The sequence below is a fragment of the Augochlora pura genome, chromosome 9, assembly GCF_028453695.1.
Source record: "Augochlora pura isolate Apur16 chromosome 9, APUR_v2.2.1, whole genome shotgun sequence".
Taxonomy (NCBI): Eukaryota; Metazoa; Arthropoda; class Insecta; order Hymenoptera; family Halictidae; genus Augochlora; species Augochlora pura.
Genome location: NC_135780.1, coordinates 4,334,220 through 4,359,519, shown reverse-complemented (window position 1 = coordinate 4,359,519; position 25,300 = coordinate 4,334,220). Strand labels below are relative to the sequence as shown.

At 43.9% G+C, this 25,300-nt stretch overlaps 1 protein-coding gene across 2 annotated transcripts in view; it reads left to right on the top strand.

Moving 5' to 3' along the window:
* Positions 1-18,497: 18,497 nt before the first annotated feature.
* Positions 18,498-25,300, top strand: part of LOC144475042 (inactive dipeptidyl peptidase 10) — a 176,873-nt gene continuing 170,070 nt past the window's right edge. For both annotated transcript variants that reach the window (XM_078190566.1, XM_078190564.1), the window contains exon 1: positions 18,498-19,027. The gene's annotated coding sequence lies outside the window, so the exon portion shown is untranslated. The remainder of the gene's footprint in view (positions 19,028-25,300) is intronic.

The following is a 25,300-nucleotide window of genomic DNA, read 5'->3' as shown; positions in this document are numbered from 1 at the left end:
TTCTCAATTTTCTATCTTCCCTGCCATTTGTCTAACGCGTTCCGCAATTTTCGCCAATTTATTCCGCTATTTTTCGAACTACGAAACGCATGAAAATACCGAGTTCGACGACCGTGCGCCTCCGATGTCGCCCGTAATTCTCGAGAAGCGCGTGACAGCGCTATTAAAACGAGCATAACGCCGGGATTAAATGAAGCGATCGTCCAGCGTGTTCTCTCGTTGCGCCGCGAATACGGTCCCGACAATCAGCACCGATCGAAATCTGAACCGAGCCCGGGTTCGCGCGCGCGCGTGCACAGGCCCGGGGTTTGGTCGCGTGACGAACCGGAAATCCGTCTTCCAGCCGGGCGGGCAGCAGAAGGAAGCCAGGTGCCAAGGAGAATGCAACTTGTTCACGTGACGCACATTATCACGGCTGGCGTGACGCGAGCCCATCAATTACCACGTCTCTCCGCCGTCCTGAAAATAGAGATAGCCAGCCTTGAACTATAAACCACGGTGCCGAGACTTCCGTGCGGCCGGCCGAAAACGCGGCGCGCTTTCTTTTCGATTTCCCCGGCGATCCTTTCGCTCGATGCTCGCGATGCCGCGAGCCCAGTCTTCGATACGACGGAGCATCAACGGGAAATTATATTTATGTAATCTGGTATTCTATTGTCAGGCTTCGCAACGAATAAGCTAAAGGAGTGTCCTCTTAGCTTAAGAGTTTAACTCGTTAAGAGTTTTTACGAAATATAATTTTAGCAATTAAAATGACATCTTTTAAGGACTCTAAACATAAATTTCCCTTTGTTAATAAAAATGATAGACGTGTCAAATCTTTTCCGAATATCAGGGAGAAAAAGAAGAGTCCTGGTGCCATATACTGAGCCCCCTTCTCCTCGAATACTCTGCTTCATTTACCGCCCTGAACACTGCGCTTCGATTACTATGTACCATAAAAATTCAACGCTCAACATATTCTTATAAATCTTCCATTACATATAAAAATTTAATACGATGCTAAATTTACAACCCTTTATATTTTTATTAAAATATAAATGGTTGATTTCTCTCGTTCAACGATTCATACGTATCGCCGCGATAAAAGGAAGAGAATGAATTGCAATGGCATCCGCGAAGCGCGGCACGACTGTGAAACGGTGGTAGAATCCGTCGAGCGACCTTGGTCAGACAATATCGGTGGGATCGGACCGTGTTCGTCGCCGATCGGTCGCGCTCGCCGATATTTCGCTTGGAAACGACCGTTCTCCGGTGGACCGTGGCCATTCAATGACGCCGCGAAAGAGCTCTTATGATTTATCGGTCGAGCGATCGACTTTCTCGCCCGGCTTCGAATCCGCGGTCCGCGTCGTCGGGGATTTTTCCTGACGGACGATCAGCGCCCGGTGTTTGCACGGCCGATGCGCTCTCTATCCGCCGTCTCTGAATAAATGTCGCCCTTCGTCTCCCGCGACCCTACCACCCCCTTCCCCCCTCTCTCGCTCCAGCCGGTAGGGTTCAAGCGGGCTCCTATGGACGGATTAGGTCGAGGAATAATTCAGTTTGCTAACTCGGGTTCGTTTAACCCGCTGGCTTTTTAATGGATCTCATTTGAATACCTTTCCTCGGTCTTTTTCGCGCCGGCGTCCCGGGGCGGTTTCAAGAGCCCGCTCTCGAGGGTCCCACGAATTTTTCATTCCCCCTCCCCCGTCCCTCGGAACGGAAATAAAATGGATATTTGGAGATTTGGTAGTATAATCCGGCGGGAGGGTAACCGATACCTCGACCACCGGCACACGGCCTCCTTGATGACTTATCAGATCAGCCAGCAAATTGATTCGCCCGCGACTCGACGCTGTTCACCGTTCGGCTCCGTTATTGCGATTTCTCGTTGCCTCGCAACGAGCTCCGCGAAACGTAGCGTTTTGTAATACTTAGGCTAAGTGAACCAATGAGTTCTATAATAATTATTAGTTCAATAAACTAATAATTGGACAGAGTAAAAGTTCGCCGTATCGATTGCGAGAGGTAGGAAATCGAAATTTGTTTTCGTTTGTAATATTTTTAGTCGGTCGAAGGAAACCGCGGGGCATTGTGAAATTTTTCTATCGCGTTCGATGCGTTTGATCTGCTCGCGATAAACGCGTAAGGTCAGCAGTCCAGCGATGATTAACGTACCGACTGCCCAGGCTGCGCGCGATCGTTACACTGCGGATTTTCTGCGTTCGTGGCAAAATGGATAGCTGGAACAGAAAATAGCCAAGAAATTAAAGGAAATTCGAGGTATCGATTTATTCACTTCAACTTCGAGCAGTTATTCAAGAAATGGAACATTGTGCTGCTATTCTTTGCGATTTATCCGGTCAGTTTTTATTTTACGTAAAAGTACTCTCGATGTATTAAAAAAGCAGACGAGATTTCCCGAAAATCGCTCTTGATTATTACAATAATTTTCGCAAATTATACGATAAAATCTACTGATTGAATCGCACTTAAAATATCAAAATTTCTGAATTTGTACTAGAAAAATTACAATTACGTTATTTCGATTATCAATCAAAGTTTCCACTTAAAAAGCGCATATATAGAATAAATATATTATATAAATTTAGAATAGATATATTATATACATTTAGAATAAACATATTATATAAATTTAGAATGGATATATCACATAAATTTAGAATGGATATATTACATAAATTTAGAATGGATATATTACATAAATTTAGAATAGATATATTACATAAATTTAAAATAGATATGTTATACAAATAGCGCATGAATAGAGCGCGCAAATAAACACGCGGAGCAATATAATAGAACTGTTCGGTGTCTGTTTAATAAAGTCATCCCCGTATCAGCATAAAAGTCCCCGGTCCGCCACCTAAATCGAGGAGCGCGAGTTCGCGAGAATAATGTTACACCGGTAGAGACGATTCCCGACGTTTCTCCGGGGCGAAGGATCCGGCAGTGTTTCAGCCCCGGAGGAATTCCCCGTTTAATTCAATCCCCCCTCTATCGCGGACGAGTCATTCGTTCCCAATAAAATATTTCACGATTTTGAACCTTTTCTCCCGCGCTCGGGATCGAACTTCGAAGACGAAGCACCGCGGATAAGTTCGGCGAAGTGGGCACTCGACGTTGACCTCCGCGTTTCCCGGACGAATTTGTCTGGCCGTGGATCGATCTGGCCGCAGGACCAGAGTTTTTCCAAGAGCCGCTACAATTCCCCGGTAAAATGGAAACATTTTATCTCGAGAGGCCGCGCTCAGTATGTTTCCCGATGCAAATGCGCTTGGACGGACCCGATCGCGGAAGAAAAGGAATCGAACGACGCCCTCCCTCTTTCTCTCCCTATTTCTCTCTCTTTTACTCCCTCTCTCTCTCTCTCTCTCTCTCTCTCTCTCTCTCTCTCAGCCGTTTCCCCCCGTGTTCGCTCGATCACGGACGAAAGGATTTCTTCTTCTTTTCTTTTTTTCCCGTAGACCGGGAAAATGCTAGGGAATCGACGATCGGGATCCGAGCAACACACGGCGCGCGGCGTATGGAATCAAACCGTTCTCGATTGCATCGCAAGAGGATTATTCGATTTTTGAATACCCTCCGCGAAGAAGACGATCTTATTCTTGGCGCAGTTTTATTGGAGCCTGTAGTCACGGATCGGACGCTTTTGTAGGAGGTAAGGGAGCTCTCTAGAGGGGGGACGGGAGACTCGCAAAGTATCGTTCGAGATGAGGCGGTCCGCGAGATTGAGGCTGCCCGGTGAAATGGCGATCGGCGGGTTCGAACAGGTAGAGATTGACGGAGTGTGTGTTAAAGTGCTGTGTTAATCAAGAATGACATTTCTTTTTAATTGTTGATGAATACGAGTTAATCTGAATACTAACGTTAATCGGCTCGTTGCAATTATTAAGTTGGATGTTTTTGTGAACATATGTAGAAATTGACGGAATGTACATTTAAGTCTAATATTAATTAATAATGACACTATTTTTGGAATTATTGAGAATATGAGTGTGGATATATTGTTTTAGAAGTGCGTTGATTTGGTGTGGCACAGTTATACTAACATTAATCGGTTCGTAGCAATTATTAATTTAAACGTTTGTGGGAACATAGGACATCTAAAAATTGGCAGAATGTACATTGAAGTGCTATATGCATATTAATATTATAATAATAATAATATAATATATTAAGAATGACATTATTTCTGCAGTTACTGAAAACATGAATGTGATTTTATTGTTTTAGAAGTGCGTTGATTTGGTGTGGCGCAATTATATTAATATTATATTAATATTATATTAATCGAGAAGTTCAGGTTCGTAGCAATTATTAATCTGAGCGTTTATGCGAACATGGCACATGTAGAAATTGTGGAAATACAAATTGAAGAGCAATGTCAATGAAGAATAACATTATTAATGGAATTATTGAAAATATCAATGTGGTACTCGAGGAATTTATTGATTGATCATTCATTTAATTTTATATCGTTCTAGAAGTGCGTTGATTTGACGTGGCGCAATTATAATAATGTTAATCTTGAATTCCAGGTTCATAGCAATTATTAATCTGGGCGTTTATATGAACCTAGCACCTGTTACATTATATTAAAGTGCAATATTAATCAAGACTGTCACTAATTCTGCAATAGCTAAAAAATATGAATATAGAACCGGAGGAATTTATTGATCGATGATTCATTTAACGTTCACGCTGTTTTAGAAGCGCGTTGGATTGATGCGATGCAATTATGCTAATGTTAATTACTGACTTGTTTGCGCAGCTTTGTTGAATCTAGATAAACGAAAGCTTGCGTCCACAAAATCGGACGGTGCATCGATCGCATTTTACATGAACGACGTGTAACCATTACTGGATCGATCAAATTAAATTACACACTTGCAGGATTACGTGGACTCGATAAGGTTGAAAAAAACTGCATATAATTATTACAAGAGCCATTAAATGAATTTATCGAGTAGCATAAAATAGGAAAAATTCAGAGAATTGCGTACAGTTATTACAAGCTTAATTAAATAAAATTGCATCAATCTGTTCACATTAAATAAATTCCATAGAATTATCACAATAGCAATAAAATTAATTTCTTTCTTATACTTGCATAAACTTGGAGAAATTAAAAGACATATCACCGGGAAATTATTTCAAGGTACCTAAAATTTCAATAAAAATCAATTTCTCAAACGAATCGATCGCGATAATAACATCAAAGAGCGGATTTTTACAGAAACGTCGCTGAAGCTCTGCGAGAGCGCGCGGAACGAAATCCGAGGGAGGATATCGCGCCAAGTGGACTGCGACTAAACAGGCCCCGTTTAAACAAAATGGATGCTGAGGAGGGGGGGGGGGGGGGGCGGTAGATTGCCGCGTGATAAATTCGGCTCTATCGTTTCACGATCGCGACGAGCCGAGTTTCGCGAGAACGAGCGACAAACCGATTGATTCGGGAACGCTTCGGTAACGTTCCGGCGCGGAGAGCTCCGCCGAGTTTTCGCGGGGAAGCGTGAGTTACCGGGGCAAAGTTTTTCCTCGGGAATTAACGGGTAACGTTTAACGGCGTGGCGGGAAAAGGCGGCGTGCGACAACGGCCGATAGATTAACTGAAAAATCGCGGAAACCGATACACGGGTGACTGGAATATATATATATTTTTTAACAGGGCCGTGTCGATAGGGCGATTTCGCGACCGGTAGTTCTCGTTCATTTTTAACGGCGCTCCTTTTTTTTCCCTATCGGCGATCTTGCAGATTTTACGATTTTGTAAATGACACGACGCGAGACTGCAGTTGCAAAATTTATTGTCAATTTTCTCGTCGAATTACTGGGCGAAGTGGTTTGAACGTGCAGAATTAAATATCGAGTGTTATTATTAAAGATTAATTTCAGTAATGGCTTACGATTCGTGAGAAAAGATTTAACCCTTTTTAAACTGTAATTCTAAAATAATTTTTCTGACATATAACATTTTCATTTTACACGACAAAATATATTCCACTCGTATGAAATTGATTCCTGTAACTCGTGCAACAACGATTATAGTTTCAATCGTTTTCAAAGCCTAATTCTTCATATTATAGAAATGATTTTGAAACTTCCTGTAGCATTTTCAGCGGTGCCTCGGAGTCACCACTCGACAGCGAAGGGTTTATCAATTCACAGCGGACGAACAAGTCGCGGACATTTATTGTAATAGTAAACGGCGATCTTTAATTGCCGCGAGTCGCGGTCGGTGGATCCGCTTAGCGAGACGCGTGCACGTTGAAAGCCTCCATTTTCCGCGCGGAGTGGCGCGAGGACAGCGGAACGCAACTTTAATTCGACTCTCTTCAATTTTCTTTCGCGCGAGATACCGCGAGCGCGTCTACATTGCCCATTTTCGCGGATTACTTTCGCGGGACCCGGAACGAGGACAAATTTATTTCGCCGGCTGAAAGTTTCCATTCGACGAAAACAAAGTGGGAAGCTCATTAACGTTTCGCGACCGTTACTCCCCCGTGTTCTACGAATTCGCGAGTCCGTGGGAATGGCTGCGGCGTAACGAAATTACATCATCGAGGTAGAACAGCACGGGGGAACCAAGAAAAAGATCGAGGCGGTTGAATCTTGATATTTTAGCAACGGTTGGTCTATAAATGGACTTTTCACCTGTGAAACGTTTATCGTGATAAGCAATAATTTGTTGTCTATTCTTGAGTTAAAAGTGCTAGATTGTACTACTGTAAATTCTTACAATATTATATTATTTTGTAAATATTATTATATATACTTTTCGCGATGGATATAACAAATAAAATAAACATGAAGTAAATCAACGTAGCTACTCTAAAACGACATAAGTATTTAGGACAGAATGACCGATCGGTGAAAGGTTAAAGAAAGATTACTGTGGAAATGCGTGCCCGTTTCATCGTCTCGAATTCGCGGAAGCATTAGCAAGGAGCGTCGTCGCTCCAGCAATGTCTCGCGTTAGTTTTGCTGGTGGATTTTCGAGTTTGTTTCGCGGTCTCCTTCCCCTCCTCGAGGATAAGTTCTCCGGTTTCTTCGTAGGCAAGTTTCCGCTCCGAGGACGTCTTTTTTCGCGGCGCGATTCTTCATCAACAACCGCGATGGTGAAGACAGTGGAGTAAGTGTTTTGTCGCTGGCCGGCGCTTTTAAGTATGAAAAATGGCCGGGATGGATGATCCGATGGGAGGAAACGATACCTGTTACCGAGCGAAGAGTAATGACCGTTCACCTTCTTCCGAAATTCCTCGCTTTGCTCTTCACCGAGTCGTTTTACGGGGTCCGCGCGTTGATCCCAGCCTCGGCGGACGGCGACTTCAACTCGACGTCGCTTCCCCTTTTTCTCCCGTCGCCGAAATTGACTCGCCAAAGATTTTCGATCTTCCAGCGTCCCCGGAGGACGAATATTCAAACATCTCCGCGCGTGCTACGCTCCGTAGAATAATTTATATTTCTTCGCGAGGACGTTTCGCGTCGCCTCCGTCCAGCGGATCTCGGGCCCTCCGACGCGCTTTATAACACGTGAGAAACTCTGGACACCGCCCTGAATTATTCCATGGTAATCCAGATCTGATGCAGACCCGGCTCGAACTTCTAATCAGCTTATATCGGCGAGAACTTTAACTCGCAGCGCGATCATTCGATTGCGCGTAAAACGTTCTTCATCGGCGTGTGAAAATAATGCAGGACAAGCGATCGGGTTTTTTAATTATTTTAACGAGTGGGATGTAAGAAATATATTGTGGATTTTGTGAGATTACGATAAGATCGTAGATGTCGAAAATAACACCATAAAGACAGAAGAGTTCAATGATTTCGTCACGTTACTTTCGACTTCGCTAATTTATTAAGAGTGAAAATAGATTGTTATTTAATTTTTGTTTCATATGATTGCCTTGGACGAGTTATATATTGCATAGAGGTTAATAATAAACGTAGTATCTATTTTAAGAGTCTTTAGAAATTTCTAAAATAGTTTAATAAAATATGGCATCGAATTGTTGAAATTAGTTTCGAAGCTTGTTACGAAATTAATAGCAACTTTAGCAAAATTTGATTTTGCAAATGCATTATACATAAGACTGGAGAACGAGCTCTGGATATCTATCCAGAAAAATCTCCATGGATTTGTTTAATAATGAGTCTAATAAATAATTGCACGTTCCCACCCAATTTCTGATTCTATAAAATCGAGAAAATAATTCGAATATTCGGTTCATCGAAATTGCGGATTCTTTGATCGCGAATTTGTCCGTTCGGCGTGTTGTATTTTTTATCAGCCGGAAAATACGCGGCAATTTTCCGGGCGCAGTTTCACAGTCAGCCACTTCTCCTTTGACTACCACAATAAAATTACATTCTGGTCAGACGCTTTTGCCAGTCACTGTATTTCATCATCGATCACCGTGCAACCCATAAATTCTCCATTTACTTTCACAGTGAATTCGGCGCGGCAATGATAAAAAATTTGCTCGTTGAAATCTCTTCACCATTATTATTCACGCGCCGATTTGTCCGCGCTAATTCACCGTAAATGGGAACGAATAATAAAGCTCGGCGGTTCTGTTGTTAAAGACGTGCATGGTGTTAACATGGGATAAAAGTTTTCACAAATCGAATGGAAGATAAAATTCTAGATTTCTTGATTTCGACATGCTTTCGTCGACGTTTCTCTTTGAAAGTGGGGGTCGAAGTGGTTCGAAAGGGTGAGAATTTATTCGTGCAGAAATATATGTGGAAAATTATTAATTTTAATAAAGATGAAATGATGGGAAGTATTTTTTTATAGTTTACAGATTTATTTGTTTCGTATCGCTATTTAGAATTATTTGATTCGAGAATTTTTCGAATTATTTGAATAAATATCGTTTCGAATTATACGAATGAGAAATTATTCGAATAAAGAATCATTCGAATTAAGAATTACGTGAATCAAGAATTATGCGAGCCAAGAACTATTTGAGTGAAGAATCATTCGAATAAAGGATCATTGAAATAAAGAATTATATGTGTCAAGAATTATTCTAATACAAATTATGCGACTAAAAAATTATGCTAGAGAGTGACTTAAATACACGACTAAAATAATTCACAACGAACATCGACTGATTCGTCCAAAATATTTATCCAAATATCGAAAATATTTCGACTGAAAGCAATACTAATAATTACCTCATATAAATATTAATTCAAATGAATTCGAATAGCGTCGATTCGAATATTTTCGAGTCTGATTACCGTTTCAAATACCGTGGCCGATTTTAGAACTGTTTTCAACCCCTGATTGAAACTAAATCCCGTCGATGCCAGCCGATCGTCATCACGGAAACACGACGCCTCGTCCGTCACGTCGTTCGATTTCCGTCGACGGAAAAACCGTGGTGCTCCGCGCGGTGTACTAAAACGGCCATCGACGGGCCCGCGGCGCGCCGGTTTCCGCGAAACGAAACGCCACTGCTGTGGACAGAGATTAAAGGTAATTGAATATTCCGGCGATCCAGCTGGCATCGGACTACGAAGAAGCATTAACCGGGAACGCTTATGCGAGACCGTTCGCTGGCCGTTCGCCATTCCGTCCTCTTTATTTATCAAGCACGTGAGCGCGGATCTCTTCGCGCCAGCCTCTCCAGTCGAGCACCCAAGCCCTACTTTACTCTCATTCGCGATTAAAGTATCGAGTTATGCGGATAAACTTCCAGTAATTACATTTTATTCCCGTGGAAAATATATTTCACGCATTACGAGATTCCTTAGTTAAGTAATATTGATAATTGGCAGTTGAAAACTCGTCGATGATCGAATACTTCTCGCCTTTCTTAGAATTGTATTTCTATTCTGTAATAGTTTTTAAAAGTAATGAATAATAAATGAAACAGTATTGTGTAATAATAATTTTATTATTTATTTTATTATTTTATTATTCTTTATTATAAAGTATTTCTGTCATCTAAGATAAAATAGAAAGTATGTTTTACAATATATACTTTGTACCTTATTATAATTAAGCTGAGTCAATAATTTGAAATTAATAATAATAAACAATTTTATCTACAATCTTATATTTCATCTAATCGCTATTGTGTAACAGTGCAACAAAATAGTCGAACGAATATATCTTAAATTATGCCATTTCGATTCATAACCCCTTGCACTATCGCTCCCTTCATGCTGTGACGTTTAACACTTATATTTAATAATTTTTCTAATACGATCAGACAATTTTATTTTCCTATATTGTCTTTATTTACCTTCGTTTCTATAATTTAATAACAGAAGAATTTATTTTTACTTCGACGTAAAAGAGATGAATAACATTCATATTTAGCAGAGCTTGCATAAACTCTTCACCGCGAGCCCGGCTCGTTATCGCATCGCAAGGGGTTAACCGCGTTCGAAAGACACCTAGAAAATGATGCCCCGGAAGCCACACCGTCGCAACGATCTCCTCCGTCACCGTTTTGTTGACATTTAGGGCTGCTCGGCCGCATTTCCCGTCACGCGCCGCGGTGCCCGCAAAACGAGGACCGTGAATCTTGTTGGCCAGGACTTCAATCATTCCGAGGACACGTTCCCGGGGGCACGCGGATCGAATCACGGCCGTGTACACGTTGCCTACCCGGGTACATCCGGTCGGCCGTGCTCGTTAAGTCGCGCCACGACGGGCCGTTTTCAACCCCCGGTTGTCGGTCACGCAAAATGGAAAGTCGCGGTCTAACCTTGTTTCACAGCCATCGATTTCCAACTAGCAGCACCGGCGAAACTCGGTTGCATGTGCATCCTTGACTCTGTGGCAACCTTTCCGTATCCGGGGGTCAAGGCCGTCGCAGCCAGGTGCGAGAGATTAGCCGTTTGGGAGGTGCCCGGGCGGTGGAAGGCCCTCCGCCATTGTGACGCCGCGGATCTTTAAGCCGGATCGCGTGTGGGAACGTTTCTTTATGCCGTTTAATGCGCGAATGCTAATTGTTCCACACGTTTACGACGTGCCGGAGGTCGCAGATATTTTTAGGACAGGTGTAACTCCGGCTTCGTTTCAACCGCGCAACCTGTTCTGTTTTGCGCTCGACGGAAAGTTGCTTTTTTACTGTGGTTTTGGACTGTGGCAATTTTGTTCCGATATTTCTAGCGTTGTTATTTATTTGCCGCAGACGCATTAGTATATTTAAGGCTTTTAAATTATTCTGATTGTTATTCCGCGTGTTATGTACTCAAGCCAAAATTATTGCAATTTTGTACGAGATTGATAGAATTTGGAATTGTTAGTATTTCATTAAGAGGGAAGAATTTTTTATTTACTTTTTATTTATATATAGTTTTATAATTTTTTAATTTATTTTTAGAAGAGGCTTTTATTTTAGTATAAATAAATAATTTCCTTCTTTATTAATACAGCGTTCAAGCCCGCGCCAACTAAAACAAATAATATTTCTCCGATCGAAGCGATACGCCTCCGCTAGAAGAATGCAACTACCGCATGAAATCGTGAAAATCTACGAACGTGCCACCGAATCGCAAACAAACGGTCTCACAAATTCCGCGGACCCCGTTCCCGGCGCGCGCGCGGATCCCGCAAACCGCCGCCGTATCCTTTCAAAATTTCATCGTTCCGCGGTGTTTCGCCGATCGCATCGGCATTATTAGCTCGCCCGTTTCGGATTCTATCCCGCGGCGGGGAAAATAATTTTTCCCGGCAGGAAGCGACCTGCCTCCCGCGTGGGAGCAGAGGCGCACGGTCCGCCGTAAAATATCTCCGGCTAAAAATTCATGGAAATCGATAAGCAGGGACGACTCGAATCTCCATAAATCGTATGGCGGTTTGGAAGGCGGACGGGAGGGGGTTTGAAGTTCGATTTACGTGACTGCGGTACATCGAATCGAACACCGCTCGAACAGCGCACGGTGCCCCTTCCCCCCCTCCTCCCCCTCCTCCGCCTGTCCCGTGCAACCGGGATTCCCTATTTTTCGACTGTCGTCTATCTTTATTATCATCTGTAATGCGATTGTCAGGAATTTTCGCGGTGCCACCGGTCCTCTTCCGCGCGTCCCACCGAAATCTTTATTGCATCGGCGCGGACCGCGTCCCGCCCGCCCGCCCGAATATTATTAACATAAAAATGCGGCCGCGCGCGAATCATGATTTCACGCGGCCGCGATATCCGCTCGGCGATTCTCGGACCCCGCTACAATTTTTCGCTCGCGGAGACAATCGTCGGGATACAAACTTTACCGAGCAACATTCAGAAACAAATAGACAGTATATAAAGTTTTACATGTATATCAACACGTTGATTTATTGGCGCGTTAGTCATGGGTGACTGACAGGGTGTTTTTAACCCTTTGCAGTCGAGTGGGTGACTCTGAGGCACCGCTAAAATTATTCTATTACTTTGCAAAATAATTTTTGTAACAATAAGGTTTAGATTTAAAAAATTGTCAAATGGTAAAATTGTTGGTAGGAGTCACGAGAATAAATTCTGTATGCATAAAAATTGATTTTGTTGAATAGAATGAAAATACCACGAACCAGAAAAATTATTTCAGATTTACAGTTGAAATGGTACCGAGGGCAAAGGGTTAAAAAACGGTTATAGAAGGGTAACTTACGCGACAAGTAATTGAAAATTTTATATTCCATTCGCGAATCGAAAACGGTTTCACGGGCTCGTTGCCTCTAAACTGGCAACAACGAGACTAGGGATACGTTCACCCGGTTTCGCGAGCAAACCTGATCGAAAGAGGAGAGGAGGTTTGACGTATCGCTTGCAGCTCGTTCATGGAAACCGCGTCATTCGGCTCGCCGCCGAATTAAAAATCTGCCGAAGCGTTTTTTCCTCCCGAATTATAAACTCCTTTCGACTGATTCACGGCGTTTCTCGGCTGCGGCTTATCCGGTTTGACGCGCGAACAAATATTCTGCTTCGGTGTACCGAAACTGTACACCGTCGTTCAAACGCGCACGGATTGTAGCGATTTTTCGTACGGCCGAGACGAGCGACGGAAATTGTCGTCGAACGACGTTTGTTGATGAGTTTACGGTAATGTAATAATGTCGAAAATGTAATCGTTTAATCCGCGATCGGTAATTTGTGATTAATGTTGCACCGCTGATCTTCGGGTGTCAATTATTAACTGTTGTGGCTTGTGTAAACGAAAAAAGAATGTAATTCAGGTGGTATTATAGAGTAAGATATTTATTGTCGAATTTACTGTAATTTAATAGGGTCGGATAATCCATGACGAATTATTTATGATTAATGTTGATATTTACGTGGAAATTATTAATTACAACGACTTGTATAAAAATCGAAAGAATACATTGGGTGTTATAAACTAACATATTTGTTGCTGAATTTACTGTAATTTAATAGGATCGGATGTAATAATTTAATCCGCGATGAATAATTTATGGTTACTATTGCACTGTTGAGCTTTTACGTGGGAATTATTAATTGCAACAGCCTGAACAAATAAAGGAGGAACATACTTATTCGATGCTATAAACTAAGATATTTATTACCGAATTCACTGTAATTGAATGGGGTCGAATGTATTAATTTCGATCAGTAATTCATGATTAACATTCCACCGTTGATCTTTGCATGTAAAATATGAATTGCTACAGCTCGTATAAATAAAGAAGAAACACACTTATTCGCAATCGAATATTCACATATTTATTACCAAATTTACTGTAATTGAATCGAGTCGAATGTAATAATTTAATCCACAATCATTTCTAATTAACGATACACCGATGATCTCTAAACGCAAATTAACTGAAACGACTACTATAAATGAAAAAACAACGTATTCTGTAATGCAGAAATAAACAGTAACTTCATTCCCCCTCGAACAACCCAAATAATCTTAAACGCAGCAATTAAGCCGCTTTAATCTCGATCTTATTACAGACCGCGTCAGTTGCAAGAAAGCAGACAGCAATTTCACTCTTACCATTGCTAACCGCGATAATCTCGAAAGCGGCGACCGGACGCGTTCTCAGTCTGTTGTCAGAAGTATCGTCTAATAATCGTTTCCTCCACGCGAGTCAACGAAAACTTTCATCCAATTACGAAAGGTAAACACGAAGCTCTTGAAACGCGTTCGCGAATCGCCGGGAGACGATAATCCCAAAATTCATGAAAAATTTATGAATATTCCCGGGATCATCGCGTTTTACTTTCCAATTATCACGACCGAGGGGGGTGCGTGCGCGGCCTCTCGCAGCAACCGTACGGTTCCCCTGCTTTCGTATCGTGGAAACGCTGTAATTTGTTGGCCGAAAAACGCGCGCTCGATAAAGAATGCGAACGGGCAACGCGGCGGCCCCTCATTTACGTTCCGAATCGTTTGCTTTGTTTCCTCCTCCACCGTTCCCCTTCCCCCCCTCCTCCTCCGTGGTCGGCGTTAATCCGTCGACACCCGTGACAAAATTCCGTGTACATTTTTGTTCGCGGGCGACCAGTTTCGCGGCGCAGAAAAAAAAAATAAAACCGACGGCAAAATGAAATTTCATAGCGGCAAAACCGGCCGAAGGTAAATAAAACGAGAACTGACGGAAAAAACGAGGATCCGAGGGGTTCGATCTCTGTCGTAGTTTCGACGGCTGGACGCTGTTTTTACGTATTCGTCGCGCATTCCGGGGGCCGGTCGCGTGCCAGAAATATCGAATTCGGGGGGGAAAACGCGGTTCTCCTCTTATTACCTGCGCGCGCGCCCCCGCGTAAAACGAATCTTCTTTGATTGTTCCTCGCGTTGACGAGGAAACGAAAGGCGGTCGGGGGCGAGGTAAAAATTCGGACGGCCCTGGATCACCGTCGGGGAACGTGGCGCTTGTTTCTGCTGTAGAAGTGCAATGGGGGTGGGGGTGGAAGAGGTATGGCATGGTCGCTGCCCCCGTGACGTGGTGGGGTGAACTTTGAGGATTTTATTCTGTGAAATTATTAATTTAATCTAGGTGACAGCATTGGGAAATGTGTAGCTAATTATTGGGACGTTTGTTTCTTTTCAAAATTTATTAATTTGTTATTTATCGAGTAAGACGTGTGAAGTTCCTTAGTGAAATTGAGTTGATTATCTATTTTTTAAAATTAAGCATAGGAAGCGGAAGTTCTCGAAGCTGTTACAATATTTTTGTATTGATTTGGTAACATTTTTTGTACATTTTATATTAAAATCAATATTTAGTAATATTAATCATCATAGGTACCGTGCCACAATATTAACTGTACTGATAAAACGTATTAATATAACGGAGAAGCAAAGCAGTGATTTTTAATTCACATTTCTTCTTTTCCTCTCATAACTTCAATAATTTATAATTGTTGTTCGCAATAACTGATCACCGTGCCGTTTGCTACAAAGTAATCATACCTAACCTCAAAACTGAGAACGTCAGTTCTCGAGGACACATGTTTTTAAACATTTGCGAACAGCAAATACAAAAACTGTCCGGTGTAGCTGTTCAGGGGATGATTTAACGAGCCGGCAGAAGTGGAAAATATAAAAAGTCAAAGAGGAACATTTCAGCAAGTTGAAAATATGGAACGTCGGTGGCTGAGAAATTGGACAGGGTATTTTTATTTGCCGGGAAGACGCATCGGTCGGAACAAATAACGAGGACACACAATTAGCCGGATGAGAAGAAGAAAAAAAAATATGCGGAGGACTGCGGGGTGATGGACGAGCGGAATAGTTGAGGAGTGATGGATAACAAATGTTCAGGCTGACTCCGGGTGGAGCGTAGGCGAGACGGTTGCCACCGGTGCGACGGATAGAAAATTCGAGACGGAACTAACGAGAGCCTGTCGTAAACAATAAGTTAATACTCCTCTCCTCCGACTGCGACCGGGGGCATGATTAAACGGAATTGGTAGTCCGGAGGCAGAAGTAAGGAGAAAGGATCGTTGTCGACGTCTTAACGAACTGCCGGATCGCCGCCGGTTCAGACGGCGAACCGGGACGACCGGGGTAGCCGGGAACGAATCTCATAATATACAATTTAATAACAAGAAGTTCGCCCGTAATCAGGGCTGCGTGAACTGTTGGAGTGTCTCGATCGCTGACGTTAAGCGGCTTTTGCGTCCAGGCCGGCGAAAGGGGGATAGGTGACCGCTCGTAACAGTGTGTATCCTCTCTCTCTCTTCTGGTTATTCCTCCTTCAATTTGCTGCGGCGGATTCGGTGGATGTATCGCCGGAGGATGCTCCGACGAGAACCACCCGGGATTTTCCACGCGATAAACATCGCGGGACCGGAGGAAGATTCTCTGAGATTTTATTTGGAGGAATGCTGCGGGAAATCGACAACGTTGAAAACGGATTTTGCTCTAATTCGCGTTCGTTACTGGACTCTCCGGATGTTTTCGGGTATGTTATTTTCATCGTGGTCGGTTCGGTGCGTGAAGTGAGCTTTTCTCTGGGTTCTAGGAATTGAAGGATCAATTAATAATTCGTCGTAAGACATCCGTCGTTGATCTTTGGATGTCATTAGGATTTCCAGAATCCTTCTCGGTTGGAATTGAAGTTGTCGGGGTTCAGTGCGAGGCCTAAGGTTCTAAGAATCAAAGGACCACGAAAGCAAATCAATAATTGATGTCTTAGGTTCCTAATTCTCTTTGTTATAACTGAAGTTCAATGTATAGTGTGAGACTCTAAGGTTTTAAGAATTGAAGAACAAAGTCAAGCAGTAATTCAATTGATAATGATAGTGTTTTCTGAGTCATGATTATTGATCGTTCAATATACCTTCCAGAATCCTTACCACTATAACTATAATTAGTATAGCGTGTAGTTGTGAGCTTCCTGAGTTCTAGAGATCAAAGGACAAAGTCAGAGTGAATAATTCAACTGAAAAAGTCATTGGTATAGTCTACTAAGTCATCTGGCATTGGTCTTTGGATATCCCAAGGTTCCAGAATCCTTACCCTTAAAATTAAAGTTGGGTTAGTGTGTAGCTGATATTCTAGGTTCTAGTTATAAAAGAACACTAAATAATTTGCTGTCAATAGGACAGTCTCCTGACTATCTAGGACCTCTAAAAGAGTCAATAATTCAGCTAGCCTTTTGATAGGTTCAATATACCTAACACGCATGTATCGATTAGACCTCACTCGACGTCCTCGATAAACCCTTAAAACCCAAGGATCCTGGACACCCTCCGTTGCATATTTTCATCTCGATACTGGTCTCCACAGGTCTGACAGTTCACGCAACTAGAAACGTTCACAAGTTCTCAGATATCCTGAAGACCCGCTCGACACAAGGACAAACAGATCCGATCGTTCGTCTCGAACCCCGACTAGCAATTAGCTTGCGACTACACAGGCGTTTATGCCGAACTCATAAGCGAGTCGTCATTGACCGAGGTTAATAACATCGTTAAGGGATCCAGAGTTAGGTGAAACTTGCCAGTGTTTACATGCGCAATAAGGGCTTAGAAACTTGATCGGTTCAGCATCGTTAGGGTCTGCCGACGGTTCGACCTAAAAAGATAGAGACAAAGGGAGACAGAGAGATAGAAAGACGAGAGAGAAAGAGAGAGAGAGAGAGAGAGAGAGAGAGAGAAAGTCCTGAGGAAGCGAACGAGTTTACCGGAAAAAGCTGACAAAATCTGCCAGGAAGGTAGTTTCCCGGGTGCGAATGCAGCCTGAGATATCCGGCCGGCGAAAGCTGCGACAGAAAAACCCAGGGAAGATCTGTAAGTGCGAAAGGGACTGCAGACAGAGAGAGATAGAAAGAAAGAGATAGAGATAGGTAGATAGTTAGATAGATGAAAGAGAGGGAGAGAGGGTGGGAGATAGGTAGAGAGGAGAGCAGAGAAGACAGGTGCCGAGCAAGAAGGACAAGGGAAATCCTCGCGGCGGAACGAGGCACCTGTATCAAAGCGCTGTTTTGCCGGCGTACACGGCAAGAGGGAATGAAGAATCTCCAAAGGCAAAGAAAATGAAAACAAATGTCTGGCTGTGGAGGACGAGGAGGAGGAGGAGGAGGAGGCGGCGGCAGGGTAGGGGTAGGACGAGGGCGAGATCAGGATCGTTGCTGGGAGCTAGAAGAAACCGAAACGGCAACGGAGTTGGAGCGGGGGGAACGCGTGTTCGAAAACACGGACACCTATCCTGATCAAGAAAGATCGAGAAAGCAAAGGGGACGCGGAGAAACAGAAACGTTTCGAGCGGCGAGAGAGAGAGAGAGAGAGAGAGAGAGCGAGAGATAGCGAGAGAAAGAGAGAGAGAGAGAGAAGGAGAAAGGGGGTTCGTGGGGTTGGAGATTCGAAAAGGGAGAAAGAGAGCAGGCTGTGGAGTGGGAGAGAGATCGAGCCGGGAGGAGTAGGAAGGAGAGAGCGTCGGGTTGCGAGAGAGAGAGAGCGGGAGAGAGGATGTGGTTCGCGTCGGGTGCGGGAGAGAGACGGGGCGAGAGGATCGGAGGGAGGAGAGGGAGTAGCAGGAGACCCGAGGCTGCGGCGTAGCCTCAGTGCCGGCGCAGTGGCCGGGCCATCGTGTCCTGTGCCCAGGTTTCCGTGCTCTCTTTTCTCTCCGATCCTGCCTCGTCGTCGATCCTCCAGAGAGAAGATCCTTGGACCGTGGTGACGCGAGCAGCTTCCTGGCTCCCGAGGCCTTCCTCCCCGCCGCGCCGCGTCGGGTCGCGCCGCGCCGCATCGTTCCAGGATAGTTCCCGAGGAAGTGTGACATAGCAAGCGTAGAAGAGGTCCTGCCGCGAAGGACCTCCCGCTGGTGCCTCGCTCTTCCAGCCTCTCGCTCCGCTCGCGACTGGCGTGCCCAGTTTTTCCCGGTGCATTCGGTTCCGCGGACGCGTGAACACGCCTCGCGGCTACGTAGTGCTACCCTCGCCGAGTGAACAGGACGAAAGGACACCCTGCCGGGCAGCAGCGGCCGGGAGGATCACAGGCCGAAGAGGTGGGAGCCATGCCGCCCGGGCGAGCTTCCCTCGAGGTAGCCAGGATCGTCCGGCATCCCCGTCCTTGCGGTGTACTGCGTTCGCATCGCCTCTTTTGAGGTAAGGCCATTACTGTATTCCGCTCTCTCTATCTCTCTTACGCCTTCTCTCTCTCTCTCTCTCTCTCCCTTTCTCCTACTCTCTCTCTCTCTCTCGCTCTTTCTCTGTCTGCCGACACTCTTAAAGCTCTGTCACCATGCGCGTCACCGCCGTGTCCTCGAGGACTCCGACTCGAAGCTCTCTGCGGGCTACGAGTCTCGCCTCTTTGACCCAGCAGTCCAGTTTCTGGACTCCAGAAAACTCAAAGCTCGGATCTCGACTTCGCGACTCGCTTTATCCCGACCGAGCCGGGGTGTAACCGAGCTTCCCAGTATCTCTGCTTCTCCGGTATCCGAGCTTGCACAGTACCTCAGCTTTCCATTAATTCAGCTTGTCCATTATCCAAAGCTGTCCAATTACTGAACCATTCCAGTGTCCAATCTTCCCAGTATCCAAGCTTTCCCACTATCCAATCACGTCACTTAACTATTCACGAGCTTGCAAAGTCGATCGTCTGAACCGTGATATCGATGGTCGACGATTAGGCGAGAGACCGCTTGCTCGGTCTGGCAAGGGTTATTAGGTGTAGGTTGATAGGTCGCCGAAGATGCCGCGGAGGGCAACGACGTTCTAGGGTCAAAGATCGGCCCCGGCGTCATCGAGCAGCCTCTGTTGACATTCGAGCGGACGGCGAGGCTTCCGGCTAGGTTGGCCAGCCTGTCGATGCGGCGACGGGCACCTGTTCCAGACGCACCGACTCTGTCGCGGCTCGTTCGATCACGCCCGTAAACACGCCGGGGATACACGGCACGGTTCCGGCGGATTGTTTTTTCGCGAGTGAATGTTCGCGAGGATCTGTGCTCCGATTTCGTGGAGGACCGTTCGCGCGATCGAATCCTGGAACTTCGTCGAACTGGGATATCTTAACAGGACGCTGCTGCTCTTTCCCGACGCAGTTTGGAACGATTCATGGGATTTGTGGCTGGTTCGGCACTGTGCTCGATTAAGGTGTTCTGAAATGCTTCGCCGGTGATCGATACCTTGGAGTTTCGGCTTTCGTTGATTCTGTCCCGGCGTAAGTCGATCGCAGATTTCACCGTGAGAATTCATTTGCTTGCCCGCCCTGTGAATTTACCGTGGATGTGGTTCTTGCGAAGCTAAGGGGAATTCGATGTTTGCTGCAATATCGGCCGATGTATGTTTTCCGGAACCGTGCTGGTTTTTGGCAGCAGATACGACGTTAGGAATGTAAATAATGTTCCTTTTGCCGGCGTGGGTTTCTTCGGAAAATTTGTTACGCGATAGCGTAGAATTTTCTGTAGAACTTTTCGTACTTCTGACGCAATCAGCCCTTAGGGAAGTTTGGTTACTCTTTGTAGAGGAATAATTTGAGATTTCGTTCAGAGGCGACGCAAATATGATTATTCAATTTTAGAATTCAATTTTTGTGTAGAATGTAATGGAACGACTGTGATCCTTGGAATTGAAGTTAGATATAAATTACAGTTAAATGATATGACTATGGTTCATAGAATTAAAATTACATATAAAATATGATCAACCGATATAACTATGATTCGTAAAATCTAAATTATCTATATAATATAATAGAACAATACGACTATGATTCTTGGAATTAAAAACACGTGTAAAATATAATTGGACGACACAGTTACAATTTATATAATTTAAATTACACATAGAATATAATTAAACGTACACATAGAATATAATTCACAGCATTTAAAATACATATAAAATATAAATTGAAGAACTATTATTCCTAGAACACAAATTTTGTATTTTATATATAAAATCTATGTATGTAAAGAAACTATATAATAATATAACTATATAATAATAGTTGATATAGAAATTGAAAGCGCCACGAAGCTTGGCTCCGGCAATATGGACCGAGATGTTTCGATAAAATTGGATTCGGCGGGCGCGGTGTCGATGACCTTCGTTCATCTGGCAGTAATGATCGAAATGTCAGGGTGACGAAGAATTTTCGCGGCACTTTACGGCCGAAATTAACCGCGAGGCCAGTTTCTAGCGGGCACCGGCGCGTTCAACGTCGCCGAGTAATTATCGCGGTCGCGGCCGGTCAGGTTTCCCTTTTCGCGAAATAGTTGAGAAGTTCGTTCCGCGAGTAACTTTTTATTCATCGTTTCGCGGCTGTGCATCGTCGCCGGGTCCATCGGTTCGTCGTGTCTTCGCCGGCAACACCGACGCGTCGCTGCACTTTTCTCTCCGCGGCGTTCACCAGCGCGCACACAGTGGCTGCTCACAGTTTCATACCGGCGGCGGTGAGATACATCATAATGCGGGAACGCTCTCGATGTTATTCGCGGAACGCTCCGCGGAATTCACCGGAAACGAATAAAACAGCGACGCGAATGTTCCCATGCCGAACCCCCCCTTGGTCTTTTTCATTTTCGGGCGGGAGAACGTTAATTATACAAATCGTACTCGCTCGTCCGAGTTCTGCCCATTGACGGCAAAAAACAGAAAAAAAATACAGACAACGTTCGTTCCATTAATTCCTGTATTGTTGGCAAATTGCACGCTCGACCGCGCCGGTTTAAAACATTTCCGCGGTCCTTGGAGAACCCTTATCAAGCACCGTAACACGTTCCTGGAAATCTCTGCGGAGCGGTTAATGTTAATTAACATTTCTAAACTACGGCGGACGTTCGCGGATAGAGATAACAAATAAAGATTACGTCGTCGGCGTAATTTCTGATATTTTTCTTCGAGACAAGCTATCGGTTTTCTTTAACTCTGCTTCAAAACACGCTCGCAGTGTTTAAACAAATACTAAATCGACGCTTAAGCATTAAATAACAAACTACGATGACGTTTCAAAATATCGTATCAATTTTCCAGAAGAGAAAAACCCAAGCGAACGCTCTTTAATAACATTGTGGATTTTTATTGAAAAGAAATAATTCATTATATTTAATATCGTATAAAATATCGTAGAAATATTATTAAATTATTTCGGCGTCCTTATAATTCTATTTTTCAGCTGTACAATTTTATCGGAATGAAATTATTTGCCATAAATTAACACTATAAATTAGATTTCTATCTCGTGTCTGTGAATCGGTCGTCATGGCAACTATCAATTCTCTATCTATTATCTAGATATTATTGCACAATTTTTAAAATATCAGGCAATGAATGAAATAAATAATACAGATAAAATAGATATTGTTGAATACTAATGTTGTAAAAATATGAAAGTGATTAAGGTTTAATAATCGGTCCAGCAAGCTGCCGATGATTGGTCACTGTGATCATTGATCAGAAATTTTGGAGACGTATTGAGGTTAGTCGGAAGACCCGCGCCGGTTCCGTGATTTGCAATCGAAGAGCAGGCCCCGAGGAATCGTGTCCCTCCGGAGCCGTCCCGGAGAACAATGCCACGAAAATCGGTGGCTCGCGCGACACTCGGCAGACCGACCTTATTTATTTTTAAAGGCCCTCGGGTGGCATCGGCTCGCGCCAGACCCAACACAAACAGCGCCGTATTTATAGAAGTCAGACACGCTCTCGTCCGTCGTCGTTGTCGCGATCGAGCGTCGGCGAACGGAAGTGCGCAACACCGAGGCGCGCTATTAAATTCCTGAAGCAGACGTCGCCGGGAAATATTCCGCGGCGATGTTCCGACGCTCGCGACGCCGCCGACTTCGATACGTTCGTTCGAAAATTTCCTCGCCACCGCTTCCCGGTACCGCGGATTCGCTGGCTGGGTCGGAATGACCCGTTCTCCGGCTTTTATCTCGCTGGAATTGCCGGGCGATTCACCGGGAAGCTGGTGAACCGTTTCATATGGTTCAGGGAAAGTCAAACTTAAAGCTGCGAGCTCGTGTCCGTCCTCCATTTTATTTGTTTCATTCGCTGTTTAATTTTACCGTTCCGCGTTTTATGCCGCGATGTGTGCAGTCAGGATGGTCGCGAAATATCGTGAAAGTTTAATTAGTGACGTCCAGGTGTGTCCGCGAGCGAAGTAAAGTGTTTAAATGTTCGGAAAAGGTGTTCGTGATTGTGTCGCCGGAAGAGTTTGGATATTCACGATGAACAGTGATAATCGAATTATTATAACGCGGTGAACACAGATCGCGCGGCGGTTTGTCTAGAAAATCGTTTAAAAGGGAGAAGTACCTATTTTCATGTCGCGTGTTTCAATTGTTCGAAAGATTTTTTGATTTCACGCAGAAGTGGGAGAAGCGAACGTACCTTTACGTTTCGACAGTTTTCAAATTCGATCGTGTCTGTAGGCCTTGAAAAATTTTTCTGGCGACTGAAACCTCGGTCACTTTAAAGGCGAAAGTCTCCTCTTTAAGACGGTATGTTCAAATTTCACGTGCGATTTTTTTCCTCGAATTTGTCGCAGTTTTTATGAACACTGACACGACGTAACCTCCTTCACGTGTTTACGATGTACTATCCCAAGACAGATATTTCATTAAAAATTGAATAAAACGGTAACAAAAAATCGTACATCAACTTTTAACACATCATTGTAAAGAGACAACCCCATACTTGAACCCTATGGTGACAGCTGTCAAGAAAAAAAATTCTGAAGTACTATAGAGACGTTTAAATATGCCAAACTCCTAAAACGAAAAATCGATTCCGGCTGTCGTAAACAAAAATTTGTTACATCTTACAGAAGATATAACAAATAGATGAACAAAATATAGCGATGTTAAAATCGAAGCTTCGCGCTTCGGAACGAGGCAAAGTACACCGTAGAACCGACGTTTTCCCGAGTTATCAAAGGCCGATTCCCAGCGACATCGAATCCAGATATTTTACAGAAATTCGAGTTCTCGGTTACGCGGCGGAGCAGATTGCGTTCGACGGAGGTCGTATCTCAGACGGTTTATTCGCCGGTCTATCCGGGTTTTAACTACTCGTAGAACCATAATCTGCTAGGGGAAAGGGAATGGAACGAGCCGGCGTTCGGAACGCGGGAGAGAGAGAGAGAGAGAGAGAGAGAGAGAGAGAGAGAGAGCGGTACGGAATAAGGCGGCCGGGAAACCGCCGCCTGGCTTCTGCGCGAGGAAAATGGGGAAAGGGTCGCGGTACAAAGCGGATTTTTGTTTGTTGTTGTCGTTCTTTTTGTTTTTACGTTGGATCGCGCGTCCTCTGTTAAGCGAACGCCGTTGCCCGAGGGACGGGTAGCTCTCCGTTCAGCAGCGAACGGCAACGTTATCCCCGGCTTCGAGCTCCCTTAAATGAGTTTTTACGTCGGCGCTGGGAAACGGGGCTCGCGTCGCGCGCTTTGATCCAGCCACGCAGCGAATTAACTCGCCCCCTCCGAACAATGAAATCCGCCGGTTTGTTGTTGCTTGGAGACGACGCGGATTCCCCGGTCTTCCAACTTCGCGCACGGCAAAGCCGGCAAGATGCGGCCCGCCGACGGCAAATCGGAAAACAATGGCCGAACCTAACGAGCAACGAACACGACCGCCTACTACGATATTTTTTCGAGAAAAATTCTGCACCGAGCTCTCCTAGGAGAAAAATCAATATATCGTTGTCATTGTTTAATGAATTTTGTTATAATCTGGTAAAAATTAGCTTTATACGCGTATTCATTCGTAATAAAAAGTTTATTGCAAAATCTTACGTGCGTCCCTTGATTTCAAGAAATTTCTCTTATAAGCAACGAAGGTACGAATACTTATGGGACTGACTGTATATTCCGAACGGATTCTGCTTCTTCATTATTTATTGTTATTTTTGGTGGTCCGGTGGTATCGTTGGTGATTGTTGATCTGTTTCGTTTTCCGTTGAATTTACAAATTTAAGCAGAAATGTAAGAGTGTTTGCGTTTATTGTATATTCCGTATAGAAATTACTTGCAATTACTCAAATAATGGACTATTTAGACGATAATGTAATAGGGTATGGTTAGTATGATTTATAATTATATCTATCAAGTTAGCTGATGTATTTCTTAATACAACAAATAGGAGACTTTCTTTAATAATTACAGTAAGATAAAAATAATACAACCCCAGATACAATAAAAATAAAACCTCAATAAGAATAATACAACTTCGGTCATATTAGTATTGTTTCAACCCCTCTTACTATAATAACGAATCAGACTCCTGACATGCAATTCCTACATAATTTTATAAATATGACTGTCAATTATGCCCATTAAATCGAAAGAAAATTTGAATCTCCTGTCATCAGAATTTCGCAATGAAAGTAAATTAAGTAAATTGGGATAATTGTATGGGTAACAAGAGATCTAACTAATTTACAAAT